Source organism: Diabrotica virgifera, chromosome 3 (assembly GCF_917563875.1).
Source record: "Diabrotica virgifera virgifera chromosome 3, PGI_DIABVI_V3a".
NCBI lineage: Eukaryota > Metazoa > Arthropoda > Insecta > Coleoptera > Chrysomelidae > Diabrotica > Diabrotica virgifera.
In genome coordinates, this window is record NC_065445.1 from 170,760,720 (window position 1) to 170,774,281 (window position 13,562).

At 29.2% G+C, this 13,562-nt stretch overlaps 1 long non-coding RNA gene across 1 annotated transcript; it reads left to right on the plus strand.

Moving 5' to 3' along the window:
* Positions 1–5,440: 5,440 nt before the first annotated feature.
* On the plus strand, positions 5,441–6,794 carry LOC126881393 (uncharacterized). Its single transcript, XR_007696832.1, has 2 exons — positions 5,441–5,765; positions 6,645–6,794. It is a non-coding gene; the product is annotated as an uncharacterized LOC126881393 (long non-coding RNA).
* Positions 6,795–13,562: the final 6,768 nt, after the last annotated feature.

Consider the following 13,562-nt stretch of genomic DNA (forward strand, 5'->3'; position numbering starts at 1 on the left):
CAGTGTGTGCACGGACACGGGGACACGGCCCAAGAGGAATTTTTTTATTTTCAATTTTAGCGAAAAATGTCGTTCTTGATAAAAAGTTTTGCTTGTTCTAAATAAAGTTCATGTTTTTCAAAACCTGCTTAATTTTGTAGTCAATTTTATGTAAATCTCTATAAATTTTGGCACTAAGTTGGGTGGGGGGGGGGGGGTACAACGGCCTTATTTATTCTTTATTCAGATGGACTTACCCACGTGTTGTTTTATGTATTTTGACACGTCGAACACGAAGGGTAACAGTTGATCCGGATGTCGATTGTTATTAACAAAGAACTTGAGGAATTATATAAGAGCGATTTTTTGCAAAACAAAACATGTTTTTGTATTTTTTGGTCATTTTAAGCAAAAAATCTTTTTACAAGTTTTTTCGTAGAATGCATAGTTTTCGAGATAAACGCGGTTGAACTTTCGAAAAATTGCAATTTTTTAACCCGGATAACTTTTGATTAAAAAAAAATAGCAATTCTGCTTACCGCAGTTGAAAGTTCAAGTCAAATTATACCGGTTTTGATTATCTGCATTCCTAAAAAATAATTTTTTAATTGTTAAACAAAGCTGTAAACACATAGTGCTTAAATGTTGTTTTTAATGCATCTCCCATATAAAATCGAACCAGTAGGCGCGCTTACAAACAGGCAATTTGTACCTTACATGCATTAAAACGCATTAAAACACTATTTGTATATAGCTTTGTTTGACAACAAAAAAAATTAATTTTTAGCAATGCAAGTAAACAAAACCGATATAATTTGGCTTGCTATTTTATTTTTTATTCAAAAGTTATTCGGGTTCAAAAATTGCAATTTTTCGATTTTTTGAAAGTTCAACCACGTTTATCTCGAAAACTATGCATCCTACGAAAAAACTTGTTAGAATAGATTTTGCTTAGAATGACCCAAATAATACAAAAACATGTTTTGTTTTGCGAAAAATTACTGGTATGTAATTCCTTAAGTTCTTTGTTTATAACAAACTTATCGACATCCGGATCAACTGTTACCCAAAGAATTCGTATTCTACGGGTCAAAATACATAAAAAAACTTGGGTAAGTCCATCTGAATAAAGGAGACCGTTGTACCCCCCCCCTGGCGACAGCACCAAAGCTACAATCTAGCTGAATAACTGTCAACTCCGATAGATAATTTGCGGATTGTTATTCTTTTTCGATAAGATATTATTAACCATACAACAAAGAATTTATATTGTAAGTGTTATGGAATTGGAGCTGTTTCGTACCGACATGCCATTGAAATGTTCAATGAAAAATATCAAGATGTACTCGTTACGCGGAATGGATTAAAGAATTTGATAAAGAAATCCAATGAGACAGGATGTGTTGAAAACAGAAAAAGATCGAAAACAACGTATAATGACAGGTAAAAGGGGGAGAAGTGTACTTTTGAAGTGTGTAAAATTAATAATTCTTAGCTGAGCGCTTTCGGCTTATAAAGCCATCTTCGGAGCTATGGTCAAAAAGGTCAAAATACCACTATGAAGAGAGATGGGTTCCATTTATGATATGAAATACTTCTGTTTCTTATGTAGTTTTTTATTGGTTGGAAAAAACCTTGTCTGTCTGTTTAAAAAATTGTTTAATTTGCTGGTGGTTATTTTTGTATCCAGAAAAGTTAAATATCAAGAACGAGCACAAAGGACTTTCACACGAAAATTACATTATATATAAAACGAATATTTGAAAACGTATAATGAGGACGATGATGCAGCTACTGCCCTAGCTATATAGTCAGTAAGAGGAAATCCAAAGTTAAGTTTACGAAAAAGAGCAGCGGAAGTTGGCTTTAGCAAATGTCACTTACAGAACATATTCGAGCAAAACAACATTCATCTCCTCAAACCAAAATTTATTCACACCTTACAATATTGTGATTATGACACGAGGCTTGACTTTCGTTGGTGAAAAACTTATGAATGACCGCTTCTTTCACTACAATATTCTATTTTCCACGGTATATTGCAGTCTTTGTTGAACGCTTAACATTGTCGAAAAAAATGACAATTCACAAATTATTTATCGGAGTTGACAGTTAGTAAGCTACATTGTAGCTTAGCAACACTACATTATTTTTACGATTTCGAACTTAGTGCCAACATTTATAGGGATTTAGATAAAATTTGCTACAAAATTAAGCAGGTTTTGAAAAACTTGTAATTATTTCGTTTTATGGGGTTTTATAACAAGAAAAACTTTTTATCAAGAATGACATTTTTTGCTCAAATTGAAAATAAAAAAGTTTCTTATCTTGGGCACCCCGACACACATCCGTGGACACACTGTATATACAGAGAGGGCATAATTACGGAATGAATTAATTTTTTCGAGATTGGGAGGCTTCTAAAAATGCGGATCATAAAGTCATGCGGAGTTTATAGGAAGTGGAGGGAGGGAATTTTACAATTTATAATTGTTTGGCACATATTCTAAACTTAGCTGTCCAGGATTTCATAAAAGTTTTTAAACCAAATAGAAACAGTTTAGACATCGAAAAGGATTTTTATTATTTGGAGAATGAGATCGAAGTAGAAAATTATATAAATGATTTATATAGATTTAGATTTCAACTCTACTGTAAGTAAAATTAAATAGCTTTTAAAAAAAAATCAAAAACTCAGAGCAAATGCAATTTCAACTTAACAGTGGTTGCGAGGCCATAGATTGTTAAATGACTATGCCAAAATTAGATGTGCCTACAAGATGGCATTTAACTTTCGAGATGCTAACATGGGGTGTAAATGTAGAAAATGCTTAAACTATATTTTGCGACAACGTTGAAAATCTAAATAATTGCAAAATATTAGATAAATGGGTTTGGATCAGTAAATTTTGTCAGTATTTAAGAATCTTTAAAAAACTTCCTTCAATACTCGAAGGAGAAAAATATTGCACACTCCCATTGGAATACTTACTTTTGGACAAACAGGAAATATGGTCTCATGAACGAAAGTTATCGTGCTATTAGTCACATATGTATAGTCGCTATTTTGAATGCCCGTCTTTTTGGTAAAAGGCAAAATCTGAGATGGCCTCATATCTAAATTTGAACCTTTGCGTGTGTAGTATATGTTTGTCCAAATTATATGCTTCTACCATTAAATGCACAATAATTCTTTTAATATTTGCACGAATCTGCCGCACCTACGTACATGTAAAGATAAGTTTTGCATTTATTACATGGTAATTAACATAACTAAAAAGTTCAAAATATTTCCTAAAAATATTTCTACGCTCTTCTCAATGCCGGTATTACCTTTTTAAAAAATTAATATATATAGGGTGAAAGAATTGAAAAAAAAACAACATATTTTTACATAAAAAATCAGGAAAAACACAACTTCTGGTAAATCGATTCTTACATTTCAGAAGCTTGATCTTATACATCAAGAAATGAACCCATATTCCAAATTGGTTAAAATCGGACTTTTCGTTCAAAAGTTATCGCGCTATTAGTCACATATGTATAGTTGCCATTTTGAATGCCCGCCATTTTTGTAAAAGGCACAATCTGAGATGGCCTCATATCTAATTTTGAACCTTTGTATATGTAGTATATTGGTCCAAATTATATGCTTCTATTATTAAATGCACAATTCTTATAATATTTGCACGAATCTGCCGCACTATAACAAAATTTATTAGAGAACTAAAACTAACAAGTAGGTCTACAGTATAACTGTCAACTGTCAAATAGACGTCAAAATATTAATGTTAACATTTTTAAATAAAATTAACAATTTACTGTTTTTTACCTTTCCGCAAAATACAGGGTGATTGTATAAATAAACGTTAAAATGTATCGATACTTACGTAATGGAAAATTGAATATAATATAAGGCGTCAATAAGTTATTTCATCCATGGCATACCATGACGTCATTTTTACATTTACTCCTTAGGGAGCAAAAGTACTTTGTCTCCCTAGGGAGGGAAAGTACGAGTTTGCTCCCTACAATGAGACCAGGAAATGTATAGTTTGGGTAGAGGTAGGTGGAAATAGTACATTGTGCAACAAATGCAGAAAGGTACTAATTTCTCACGAGTTTGAAAAATTCAAACGAGTGAGAAAATACCTTTCTGCACGTGTTACACACTATATTTTTTCTACAACCACAGTTTATGCTAAAAATAAAAATCACAATTTCCAAAAGAAGATTTATTATAATAATAAATTATAAACTTTAAACTGTATCTAATTAATACTAAACAATTTAAATTCATTATACCTAAACAAATCAGTTAAAAACACAGAAATCAGTTAAAATATTAATGCACTACTTTAATTTGTTTAAATTTATTAGTTATTTATGATATACGAGTAAGTGTTAAAAGTACAATTTTAAGGCACGCATGTGAAATTCGCTTCGCTTATATATCAACAATTAAACGTCTTATATATCAACAATTATAGTTTATTCATTCTCAATTACAGGACAATAGTGACAATACCTACAAAAACTTTTACTTGAACATTCCATTTTATATTTTTCTTGACATTACATCAAAACAGCCTACACTGTCAATACATAAATCATAACACCTATAGAATAACATCTACTTTTATTGTTGTACTTTCTAACAAATTTTAATAGTTTTTTTTTTCTACAAACGTGTTAAAAATGCAATAATACAGTTTAAATTAAATTTTAAAAACCTTTTAAACCACCTTTTTTAAATTGCGCAAGTTGTACTATTAATATTAATGTTAATAAATAAAATATAAATATTTTGACGTTTCACAGTTTGACAATTCACTTTTAACTGCAGTGTCTTAAAAATTTTAAAGCACTAATGCCTTAAAGTAGCATTTTTAATGCTCCTATGGAGTGCTAAAAATTGCATTTTTAACAAAGTTGTAGAAAAACTATTTTAAATAATTATTACAAAATACTGTCACATTTGACGTTATATTTATGCAGTCACGGAGTTCCACCAAACCTACTTCATTCGACGTTTCTTGTTGAGGTTGCTAAATCCTTATTGGTTAATTGATAATTATAAAATGTTTATTAAGAAAAACATTGTAGAGTAAAACAGTTGTAACGTCCATAATTTAATTTCTATTCTATAGTTAAATATAATAATTGTCTTATAGGTTATATATATTTGTCTAAACTTTAACCACGGATGTAAACAGAATATGACGTTACTCAGAATGAGGTAGTCAACTGTGCAGAAAAGAAGTTTTTCTACAACCACTATTCAAAGTACACTTTTCTGCACGGTTTTATGTTAGCAAACTTGATATTTTCTCACAGTATAAGATATTTGACATTAGTGTGCAGAAAAGTGACGTTTCTGTGCCGCAAAGTGACGTTTCTGTGCCGCAAAGTTCTTTTCTGCACAGTTGACTACCTCATTCTGAGTAACGTTATTGGGATAAACCGTAATCGTACCCCCTCCTAACTGCCAAAGTGTCATGGCCGCCGTCGGGACCTATTGTGCTGACATTTACAATGTTTACATATAGAAAAGTTTGTTTTTTTTCTGCTTATAATGCCGTTTTCTAAAGATATTAGTGAACAAAATCGATTTGCTAACAATATTTAATATATTTTAAATGTGCTAAAATTGGATTCAACAGCAAAAGTCGCATAAATAACATATAAATAACGAATTTGTTTACCTATTACAAATGGGGTTATGTGGTTGTAACTGTTTATTTTGGGAATAAAATGAAAATGATCAATTAAACGACTGGAAAACTGTAAGTATTACAATTAAAACATGTTTATCCTATCACAAGAGTTCACTTCATTTTAAGAAAGCTAATTATTATTATACAATAGACATTTATAAACTGCCATGTACTTTTAAGGTTACTTTTGATCTGTTTTCAAAGCTTATGATTAAATGTTACCTCTTTATTAATTAGATTTGCCAACAAAAGATGCATGATTAAGGCCAAATGCAATTCCTTTGCTAAAGTCATAAAAAAAGTACCAATACAGTTAAAAAAATTATTTTAAAAAGGTCTCTCAAAAGACATGAAAATATACAACAACTCAAAAAACTAGAGAATGTAAAGAAAGCCAGGTTATTGGAAATGGAATTCCTGTTTAATTGAAAGCCACTAAACTATCCAAGACTTTTCAGAATCAAATGTGTCAACTTGTAAAACGATTCTTCTGACATTTTTAGTAAAAACCAGATTATCCTCAAGAAAAATTCTGTTTTAAGTGAAACTCAAAGTCATATATATAAATATTATTTTGTGAATGTGTCATCTTTGAATGAAACAAATTTTTTACCTAAACAATTAAATGTATGGATCTAATTAAAAACAATGCTGAATCAAGTACAGTAGAAATACAATCCTTTGAACTTCTAAATGTGATTGTTAAAAGTGTCGAGATAGCTACTGCATAGGGATTCGAAAGGGATAGACTTGTTATGAACGCACTTGATCATGTACTTCTTACTGTTATAAAGTTGAAACAAAACTTATTTTATGCTTTTTTATTAGTCACTTTTAATTGTGTATCAACTTTACGTGGTACATCGTGCAAAAATTGCTAAAATGCAAACATTATATTTATTTTCTGTGTTACATTGGATACTATGATTGAATGTCTTCCTCTTTTAGATAGTGAAGTGAAGAACATCTTGAAGTTCCAATGATGTTTCAAGATGAGATAAATCGAAATAATGGTTGTATGTTAGAAGGACAGAGAATACGAAGAAATGTTATTGCTGCATACTTAGTGTAGTGAAATACAAACTTCAAACATTATAATATATTTTTTGATTTCAAACATTTCATATGATTATGAAAGAACATCTTCCTCTTTAAAACAATGAAGAAGTGAAGAACATAATAAAGTTCCAACGAAAATGATTCCAGATGAGGAAAATCGAAATATTGGTTGTATGTTACGTGTATAGAGAATACGAAGAAATGTTATTGCTGCAAACTTAGTGTAGTGAATTAAAAACTTATTGTCAAATACAAATCAATTTATTTCATACTTTTATAATATATAGTGGTACAATTTTATATGTGTTCAAATAAAAATATTAATAATCAAGTATATTTAAATGGGAAATAAGCCACAATTTTACCTAAAAATGATTTTATTAACGTTTCGACGTAAAATAATTTTATTTCCCATTTAAATATACTTGATTATAAAAATGCCACAAGAAAATAGCTTCAGAACAACAAAAATATTAATAAATAAAATACAATAAACACAAATCATGTATATCTTACAATGAATTACAAAATCAAAAATTAATTACAAAAATATCAAAATAAATCTAAAATATTAAAAAGTAACCCATAATTTTTATAGTACCTACATACTTTGGTTGGTACTCTAATAATTTGGAAATCCATTAAAGTTTGTAGATGGAAATTGCAGGTGTCTAAAAAATATATAAAGTAACTCAACAATCTCTTTTCAATTAGGGTTGCAGTTGATAAAGATGAATGACCCTTGCTCGGGAAATCAAATGTATCTAAAAAAATTAAGTAACAGCTTTCTAACAAAACAATCTTAGCACTAAACGGAAACAAAGATACTGGTAAGTATTAAAACATTTTTTGAAAAATCTTTCTGAAAGTGAAAATAAAAACTACTCTCTATGGGAACAACTAAAACTGGGCATGCTTTACAAAAAAATGTATCCAGAACAAACTTCTTCTCTATAAGGCAATACTACGACAAGTCTGGATGTACAGGATTTAATTCTGGGGAACTGCCAGTAACACAAATATGCAAAGACTACAAAGATTCCAATCCAAAGTCTTTCATGATGTCCGATTTTTTTAGTACCACTACCAAATATCACGCTAAACTTAAAATTCTTACAATGAAGCTTACAATGAAGCTAAAGCTTGAGTACACATAGATAGATCCAACGAAATAAATAAAAACATTTAATGTATGTAAAATGTATGTTAGTCTTCTTCCACTTGCAGAAGATGTTTTCAGTTGTTTGTGCCACTGTGAACTTAAGATCTCTAATATTAACTGATGATAAATTTATGAAAACTGATTTTAAATATTAAAAACTTTCAGAGATATTTCAATTTTCGAAACATCTTATAAAAGAGTGAAAAATATTCAGAGACACCTTACAGCCATAAACCAGTAAAACTAAAATATTTAATGTTTTTGTATAAATTAATATTAATATTTATGAACTTTTTAAATATATCTTTAAAAATTTTATGATAAATAAAATGTTTTTGAGTAAAGGCAATATTTTTTTGTATGGTAATAGAAAAGATTAATATTTGAAATCATATACAGCATCACATTTTATAAATTATAATCTTTTTATTATAAAAATAGTAATACAGTGTGTCTACGGATGGGGTGCCCAAGAGGAAAAACTTTTTTATTTTCAATTTTAGCGAAAAATGTCATTCTTGATAAAAAGTTTTGCTTGTTCTAAAACCCCATAAAATGAACTAAAATTCAAGTTTTTCAAATCCTGCTTATTTTTATAGCCAATTTTATGTAAATCCCTATAAATTTTTGCACTAAGTTCGAAATTGTAACAATAATAACTTGGGAGAACAACCCTTTCACTTCTCTGGATTACGAAGCCAGACTTTGTCGTTCTCCTTGAATCATCCAATTATTTATTAATTAAATAATTATTAATACAACAATTTTAATAATGAAATTTATCACAAGATAAATTCTTTATTGAACGCTTAACATTGTCAAAAAAATTGACAATTCGCAAATTATTTATCGAAGTTGATAGTTACTAAGCTACATTGTGGCTTGGCAACACTAGATTATTGTTAAGATTTCAAACTTAGTGCAAAAATTTACATAAAATAGGGATTTACATAAAATTGGCTACCAAATTAAGCAGGATTTAAAAACTTGAATTTTATTTCGTTTTATGGGGTTTTAGAACAAGCAAAACTTTTTATCAATAATGACATTTTTCGCTAAAATTGAAAATAAAAAAGTTTTTCCTCTTGGGCACCCCAACCGTGGACACACTGTATATAATTATAATACTAAAGTCACAATAAAGATGCACTAGAAAGAAACAAACACAAGATATGATGAATGTTATGAGGAGCACTCACAAATCATGATTTACAAAGTTTATACATTGTAAATCATGATTCGGGAGTGCTATTTGTATCATTCAACATGTCTTGGGTTGTTTATTTCTGGTGCATCTTTATTGTGAGTTTAGTATAAGAGAATTACAAGTTTTATGTTAAATCTTCTGAATCAAATTTTTGTTAGGTATCATGTCACTCTTACTAATTTTATCCCATAAACACTTTGAAATAATACATTTTTTAGTTCCATGACTGTTATCAATTGTTGGATATCATATTGGCTACCATATTCGCTATTGTGGCTTTATTGACAGCAGCTCTAACTAATGATGATGGAGTCGATTTTCCATACTATGGTCTTAGATTGTTCAGCTATGATTGTGAGATTCTACCAGAACCACATTTACCTTGGATCTTTCTCTGAATTATCAAATGCAAAAGTTCATATTTTTTAGGGTGTTTCATACCTAAGTATTATTGACCTAAGTATTCCAGCTTGTGTCTCTTTAGTCAAATGGAAATTATTATATGAAACTCTACAAGAACACATTCATATTATAATCAATTAAGTATATTAATTTTAATCACAAATGTTTATTGGTTGAGAGAGTGACTTTTTTACTTATGCTCATTCAAATATTTTTACTATTTTCTGTTAGTTTTTTAATAGTTATTTATGATATAAGTGTTAAAAGTACACATTTAAGGCACGCATGTGAAAGTCTGCAATTCACATGAGTGCCTTAAAAATGTAGTTTTTAACACACATATCATACAATATTTTTTCTACAAACGTAATTACAGAATATCTACAAAAACTTTTTTCTACAACTGTGTTAAAAATTCAATTTTTAGCACTCCATAAGAGCATTAAAAATGCTACTTTAAGGCACAAGTGCTTTAAAATTTTTATGGCACTGCAATTCGTATTGACCGTATAGACAATTTTGATGTAATGTCACAAAAATATAAAAATGGAATGTCAGTCAAGTTCAAGTAAAAGTTTTTGTAGATATTGTCCTGTAATTACGTTTGTAGAAAAAATATTGTATGATATGCGTGTTAAAAAGTACATTTTTAAGGCACTCATGTGAATTGCAGAACTCGCTATCGCTCATTCTGCAAACTTTCACATGCGTGCCTTAACCCTTAAACGCCCAAGGGTGGGTAAAAAATGTCCACCTAATGCGTATTCCCTTGTAACTTATTTATTACATGTGTAAAAATTTTTCAAAAATTATTTATTGTTACAAATACAGCCCTTTATCTAATGTTAATTTGGTTTTACCGATATTTTTGAAAATAAAAGTAATATCTTGAGTTAAATATGGGTGGTCATAAAAAGTACACCTTTTGTAAAACTTGTTACTAAAGGTTTCTCTATAATTTCTCGTTGGTAGGAACATAATCCATATAATTATCGACGTATAATTACATTATCAACATAATTCTCCGCCAATGAGGAGGCTGAAAGGAAGAATGTGGAGAAAATCGACAAATTTGAATTAATGGCAGTTACTGGTATGTTAATTTTTATTTATATTGTAATTTTGTTTTAAGGTTTGTAAATTGTTTATATTAATATTTTAGAAGATGCTGTGTTTCTTAAGCATCAGATTCTTAAGTTTAATCCATTTCCAACAACTCTCAATAAATATATTAGCTATTTTCAAGGTGGACATTTTTTACCCACCCTTGGGCGTACATGGGACCTAAAAAAGGTTGGGCGTTTAAGGGTTAAACGTGTACTTTTAACACTTATATCATAAATAACTATTACTTGAACTGACATTCCATTTTTATATTTTTTTGACATTACATCAAAATTGCCTATACAGTCAATATGAACTGCAGTGCCATAAAAATTTTAAAGCACTAGTGCCTTAAGGTAGCGTTTTTAACGCTTGTATGGAGTGCTGAAAGTTGCATTTTTAACACGGTTGTAGAAAAAATAAATTTTATGTATATTTTATCTAAAAAAGTATTTAAGCACTTAAATATTTTTTCAAAAATAGAATATTTTTATGAACTTCTTTAATTCTTTTTTATTTTAACATTATTATTTATATTATTATATTAATTTTAATTTATTATTATTATATTTATAATTATATTATAAATTATATTTATAAATATAATATAAATATAATTATATTATATTTATAATTATATTTATAATTATATTATAATATAATTATTATTATATTATATTAATTTTAACATATATTATTCTGAGTAACGTTATATTCTGTTTACATCCGTGGTTAAACTTTAGACAAATATATAACCTATAAGACAATTATTATATTTAACTATAGCATAGAAACTAAATTATGGATGTTACAACTGTTTTATTTTACAATTTTATTCTTATTAAACATTTTATAATTATCAAATAACCAATAAGGATTTAGCAACCTGTGCAAGAGACGTCGAATGAAGTAGGTTTTGTGTAAATCCGTGACTGCATAAATATAATGTCGATAATGTGTAACAATTGTTTAAATTTAAACAAATTAAGGCAGTGCATTAGTTTTTTAACTGAGTTCTGTGTAATTTATTTAGGTATCAGGAATTTAAATTGATTAGTAGGTATTAATTAAATACAGTTTAAAATTTATCACATAGGTACCTATTATAATTAATCGTCGTTTGGAAATTGTGATTTTTATTTTTAGGAAAAACTGTGCTTGTAGAAAAAGTATAGTGTGAAACACGTGCAGAAAGATAATTTCTCACTCGTTTGAATTGCGGCACTCGCTTGCGCTCGTACCGCAACTTTTCAAACTCGTGAGAAATTAGTATCTTTCTGCACTTGTTGCACAATATACTATTCCGGTACAGAAACGTCACTTTTCTGCACACTAGTGTCACATATTTTATACTGTGAGAAAATATCAAGTTTGCTAACATAAAACTGTACAGAAAAGTGCATTTTGAATATTAGTTGTAGAAAATAGTAATTTACGTAACAAGTTTCGAAAGTGATATTTTACTAGACGACTAGGAAGTTTCCAGGGCGAGCCGTAGGCGAGTACTGGAATCCTGCGAGTCTCATAAAACCACTTTTGGCTCGTGTTGAGTACAATATTTTTTCTGCAGCCGTTTTGTACGTTAAAAAGAATATATGGATAAGCTTTACTTATAAACTTTTATTAGACACTTTACTCTCGCGAATTCAACTTTAGAAAAATCTACTTATGAATATAAATAACACAATTATTATAACAACTATTTACATTGATTTTATTAGGAATATTAACAGAAGTGGCAGTAATGAAATTAGTGTTAGATGTGTCAGTACTTTTACTATTTTTTGAGATATTCATTTTAAACGTTATCTTAAATGACAAGCGTTGTCATAATAAAATACAAAGTTGATGATATTATCAAAGCCTTTACCTAACTACCCAAAATCGTCCCCAAAGTAAAAAAAGCGTCCCGAAAGTGAAAAACTTAGTCCCGAAAGTAGCTACTTTCGGTACACGAGTTTTGTAAAATGGTACTTTCGATTTAATAAATGATACCTAAAGTTTTATTTTCGGGATGGCTGCAGAAAAACTTCTTTTTTTGTACTTATACTGGGTGGAAGAAAAGAAATGTTTTTCTTATGATTATAGTCTTATATTTTGTGAACATTTTGTTTTGTGAATGTCCCTGATATCTTTAGAAACAAAGAAAATAGACGATTTTATTCTTTAACATGTGTTTTCACTGAAACAAACGTTAGAGACACCCTATTGGGAGTAAATGGTACAAAGGTGCGTATGCATCAAAATTATATTGTAGTCTCATATTTTGTGAATATTTTCTATTAGTTTTTCTGATATCTTTAATAACAAAGACACTAGACGGTTTTACTCTTAAATATGCGTTTTAAATGAGGACATGCGATACGTGAGGAGCCCATGTCTTATCATACACTAAGATGAAATTATTTCCTAGTGCGAAAGAAACAAAGTATTCAAAGAAAGGAAATATGTGCAATGTACATACCTCTCGGTTTTAAAGAGCCTCCACGTAGACACCATATCCGTACTTACTGGACGAAAAGTATTATTTATTATTGGATAGACAGTTTCGCCCTTACTCAATGACGGGAAGAAACAAGCATCAGAAAAATACACAATATATTTGTCAGATTGATTGTCATTATTATAATTCACATTTTAGCAATTGTAATTAATTTTCTAAGCTAAATATAAGAAGTTTTGATTATTATTACAGTCCATTCTATCGAAGTTGTCCATAACATTTGGACCTTCGAGCCCGAGAAGCATAAAATTTGGACCTTCGAGCCCGAGAAGTATAAAATTTGGTCTGATCGAACCCGATGAGTGAGACAATGGTCGAATAGATCCAGATGGGTATGAACATTATTGGTTTATAAAGAATTTATGATTAAGTGAGATTGGATCCGCTCTGCCGATTGAATTATATGTGAGGTTTTTCCATTTATTATCT